Genomic DNA, 5000 nt, shown 5'->3' with positions numbered 1-5000 from the left:
GAAAAGTGGTTTATCTATACATCTCCATTTTGGATAGGTGGCTCTTCGTGTTGTTGTTGTTTAGTGTGTTCAAATTTTCACAGAAGTGATTTGATTCTATGGATTCTTTGATCACATTGATCTGTTTTCTGATGTGCTAGTTTCTTCTTTTTTCTTAGTGTATATCTTTATTGTTTGAGTGTTTCAACGTGGTTTTCTGAGTCTAGGTATTTTTGGTTGGAATGTTTTTTCAATTTCTTTCTTAGATTTTATCTAGTCTTCATCAAAACATTTCTCATTGTTGTTAGTTTTGTTATGTTTTCTATCAGAATTTTATTTGTTAGCTTATAGGTCATATATATTGTTCAAAATTCCTAGGAGGGATTGGATTTGTTGTTTGCCAATCGTTTTTTGGTAGGTTTTACGCTACCCTCCTTCCATCAATAGCATTTTTTAATAGTATGCAGTTTCGGCTTTGATGCCTCATGGTTGACTGTCGTTCTACTTCCCCTCTCCTCCTCTCCCTCTCAGTGAGTTTCACTATGGTTGACTGTTGTTCTGCTACCCCTCTCCTCCTCTCCCTCTCAGTGAGTTTCACTATGGTTGACTGTTGTTCTGCTACCCCTCTCCTCCTCTCCCTCTCAGTGAGTTTCAGTATGGTTGACTGTTGTTCTGCTACCCCTCTCCTCCTCTCCCTCTCAGTGAGTTTCACTATGGTTGACTGTTGTTCTACTTCCCCTCTCCTCCTCGCCCTCTCAGTGAGTTTCAGTATGGTTGACTGTTGTTCTGCTACCCCTCTCCTCCTCTCCCTCTCAGTGAGTTTCAGTATGGTTGACTGTTGTTCTACTTCCCCTCTCCTCCTCTCCCTCTCAGTGAGTTTCAGTATGGTTGACTGTTGTTCTGCTACCCCTCCCCTCCTCTCCCTCTCAGTGAGTTTCAGTATGGTTGACTGTTGTTCTACTTCCCCTCTCCGCCTCTCCCTCTCAGTGAGTTTCAGTATGGTTGACTGTTGTTCTGCTACCCCTCTCCTCCTCTCCCTCTCAGTGAGTTTCAGTATGGTTGACTGTTGTTCTGCTACCCCTCTCCTCCTCTCCCTCTCAGTGAGTTTCAGTATGGTTGACTGTTGTTCTACTACCCCTCTTCTCCTCTCCCTCTCAGTGAGTTTCAGTATGGTTGACTGTTGTTCTGCTACCCCTCTCCTCCTCTCCCTCTCAGTGAGTTTCAGTATGGTTGACTGTTGTTCTGCTACCCCTCCCCTCCTCTCCCTCTCAGTGAGTTTCAGTATGGTTGACTGTTGTTCTACTTCCCCTCTCCTCCTCTCCCTCTCAGTGAGTTTCAGTATGGTTGACTGTTGTTCTGCTACCCCTCCCCTCCTCTCCCTCTCAGTGAGTTTCAGTATGGTTGACTGTTGTTCTACTTCCCCTCTCCTCCTCTCCCTCTCAGTGAGTTTCACTATGGTTGACTGTTGTTCTGCTACCCCTCTCCTCCTCTCCCTCTCAGTGAGTTTCACTATGGTTGACTGTTGTTCTGCTACCCCTCTCCTCCTCTCCCTCTCAGTGAGTTTCAGTATGGTTGACTGTTGTTCTACTTCCCCTCTCCTCCTCTCCCTCTCAGTGAGTTTCACTATGGTTGACTGTTGTTCTGCTACCCCTCTCCTCCTCTCCCTCTCAGTGAGTTTCACTATGGTTGACTGTTGTTCTGCTACCCCTCTCCTCCTCTCCCTCTCAGTGAGTTACAGTATGGTTGACTGTTGTTCTACTTCCCCTCTCCTCTTCTCCCTCTCAGTGAGTTTCACTATGGTTGACTGTTGTTCTGCTACCCCTCTCCTCCTCTCCCTCTCAGTGAGTTTCACTATGGTTGACTGTTGTTCTGCTACCCCTCTCCTCCTCTCCCTCTCAGTGAGTTTCAGTATGGTTGACTGTTGTTCTGCTACCCCTCTCCTCCTCTCCCTCTCAGTGAGTTTCACTATGGTTGACTGTTGTTCTGCTACCCCTCTCCTCCTCTCCCTCTCAGTGAGTTTCAGTATGGTTGACTGTTGTTCTACTACCCCTCTCCTCCTCTACCTCTCAGTGAGTTTCAGTATGGTTGACTGTTGTTCTGCTACCCCTCTCCTCCTCTCCCTCTCAGTGAGTTTCAGTATGGTTGACTGTTGTTCTGCTACCCCTCTCCTCCTCTCCCTCTCAGTGAGTTTCAGTATGGTTGACTGTTGTTCTGCTACCCCTCTCCTCCTCTCCCTCTCAGTGAGTTTCAGTTGACTGCACTCGCTTCTAAATAAACAACACACTAACTAATTGAATTACAGAGCGTGGCTAATTTGCTGCTACGGTAACAGACAAGTCTTCCTCACCATGCAGGAGCTGCTATTGTGAACTGAGTTGACCGTAGATCTGAAAACACATTTTACTAGATCAGCCCCCAATGTAGCTCTGTTGACCATAGATCTAAAACAGATTGACCCACAAAGACAGAGGGCCACTATCCTAATCCTAATTAGCTGACTTGTAAAAAAGTACTCTGCCATGTCACCCTTTTACCTACTACGAAGAGAGATGTCAGCATGAACAGTGTTACCGACCAATAACATGGGCTCTGATTTGGTAGTACATGAGGTAACCATGTAACCATGAGAGGCTTGAAGCAGAAGGAGACCTTAGGCAATTCTAAGAATAGTTCGCCCAACCCCAATACTAACCTGAACAATTAGGGGAGTTAAACTCGAAACTGACCCTAAGTCAGTGGTTAGGGATAACATCTACCTCCTCCCCAGGGAGAGAGACAGTAAGTAAGAAATGAAGTCAACCCCACAACACAGACAGGAAGCCGCGATGTGTTTAGGCCTAGGTGGGTCTGGCATGTCTACTGGGACGCATTAGCACTGTGTGTCCGTGCTTCCTACTATAACACTCATCTCCTCACTGCAGAATTTTATATTTGTTTGGAAATCAACTTTATTTGGGTCAGCTAACACAACAGCGCTGCTTGTAGTGTAGTTATGCTTTCTGGGGGGAGGAGGCTGATGGCCCTCTACCCTCTAGTGGGGAGGAGGGAGATGGCCCTCTACCCTGTAGTGGGGAGGAGGAAGATGGCCCTCTACCCTCTAGTGGGGAGGAGGGACGGCGCACTGAGATGGGCACTGTGGTTTCTCTCTGCAGTAGTAGTAGATGTAGTAATTGATATGGGTTCAAGACATTTTACCTGTGTGTTTGTGAGGGCCGGTAGCATGGTTATTGAGGTGTGTGTAGGTGTGTATGGGAGGGATGCATGTTCTGTCTCTGTGTTGCATTTCATATTGTTAGTGAAAAGCTCTTACTCTGCATATCTTTGAATGTCGCAGTACTATTTCACGGTGTGTGTGTGTGTGTGTGTGTGTGTGTGTGTGTGTGTGTGTGTGTTTGTGTATCACTCTCTTTCAATGGCCTCTTTCTCATAATCTCTCTAATCTCTATTGCTCTCTTTATCCCTTCCTTCCTTCCTTCCTTCCTTCCTTCCTTCCTTCCTTCCTTCCTTCCTTCCTTCCTTCCTTCCTTCCTTCCTTCCTTCCTTCCTTCCTTCATTCCTTCCTTCCTTCCTTCATTCCTTCTTCCTTTATTCCATCCATCCTCCCATCCATCCTTCATTCATTCCTTCCTTACTTCTTCCTCCCTCCTTATCTCTCATTCTCCCCTTCTCAGTATGTCACCTTCCCTTTCTCATTCTCAATGACTCCCTATCCCTCCCTCCCCTCCTCTCTGTCTCCCTCTCTCCGTGTGAGTGTAGTGTGGGCAGCCTGCCAGCTGGCATGTGTGTTTTTTGAATGAATACCTGATGAAGTTGGTGGAGGGAGGCGTGGGAGGAGCCGTGTCTGTGTGTGTGTGTGCTCTGCTCTCTTCTACAGAGCACACCCCTCTCCACCAGGACTCTGTTTGGGATTTTACGCTTCGTTCCGGGTGGAGGGAGAGAGAGAAAGAAAGCTAGAAAGAGAGTGTGAGAGAGAGAGGCACCCTCTAGGGCTTTTTGTAAGAGAGAAGGACAGTGTGAGCTAAGAAGAGAGAGAGGGAGAGTGAGAGGCAGAGAGAGAGTGAGAGAGAGAGAGTGACAGTGAGAGGCAGGCTGGTAGCATGCAGCAGGAGAAGGCTACTCCAGAAGGCTACTCCAGACACACTGGTAAGCCACTTCAGACACTTTGTCCTCACACTGAGCGTCTGTCTGTCTATCTGTCCTGTGTATGCTGTCTGCTGTTTCGTTGTACTGTACTGTACTGTATTATACTGTATTATACTGTACTGAAGTGTCTTGTCTGTCTGTGGTTCCTCTCACAAGGTGTTTCCTCTGTCTTCTGTTCTCTCTCTCCTGTCCTACACCTCTCTCTCTCTCTCTCTCTCTCTCTCTCTCTCTCTCTCTCTCTCTCTCTCTCTCTCTCTCTCTCTCTCTCTCTCTCTCTTTCTCTCTCTCTTTCAATCTGTCCGTGTCTGTCTGTCTGTCTGTCTGTCTCTCTCTCTCTCTCTCTCTCTCTCTCTCTCTCTCTCTCTCTCTCTCTCTCTCTCTCTACTCTACATGGTGTGTAAGTGAGCAGGGGAAGAGGAGAGGGCATGCCTGCCTGCCCTCACCTTAAAGAGACACACACTGACAGAGAGAGAGAGAGAGAGAGGAAAGGAGAAAGAAAGAGGGCGAGATAGACTAAGGTAGAGGGAGGAGGGAAGGGAGAAGGGGGAGAGGGAGAGAGTTAGAGGTGAAGGGAAAGAGAGAGAATTGAATTGAGAGAGAGAGAGAGGTACTCCTGGTGCAGAGTTGTACTACGCACCACAAGAGCTAGAGAACTCAAACTATATTTAGCTCTGAGATAATGTATCACGCTGTAGTTATCCCTGTGAGGACTGGACAGGGGAGAGGGTAGTACTCACACACACACTATATGTACTGTATTACACACTCACACACAAGCAGTCAGTTTGTACAGACACGCCAACATCTCTATGACAGTTGAGAACACAGTTTGCATGTTATTTATGTTTGTTCCAACATGTTCTTGTTGACAATATACT

The 5000-nt window shown here is 47.0% G+C and overlaps 1 protein-coding gene across 5 annotated transcripts in view; it reads left to right on the top strand.

Annotated features, from left to right (window-relative positions):
• Positions 1 to 5000, top strand: part of atxn1a (ataxin 1a) — a 194316-nt gene that overhangs the window by 164823 nt on the left and 24493 nt on the right. Inside the window, exon 1 of one of the 5 annotated variants that reach the window (XM_021572498.3) lies at positions 3827 to 4122. The exons of the other annotated variants lie outside the window; for them this stretch is intronic. The gene's annotated coding sequence lies outside the window, so the exon portion shown is untranslated. Of the gene's footprint in view, positions 1 to 3826; positions 4123 to 5000 lie in introns of those variants that run through there. 5 annotated transcript variants of the gene reach the window in all.

The sequence above is a fragment of the Oncorhynchus mykiss genome, chromosome 18 (assembly GCF_057628025.1).
Source record: "Oncorhynchus mykiss isolate SJ-2025 chromosome 18, ASM5762802v1, whole genome shotgun sequence".
Taxonomy (NCBI): domain Eukaryota; kingdom Metazoa; phylum Chordata; class Actinopteri; order Salmoniformes; family Salmonidae; genus Oncorhynchus; species Oncorhynchus mykiss.
The sequence above is the reverse complement of the archived record's forward strand: the minus strand, read 5'-3'. Positions and strand labels throughout refer to the sequence as shown.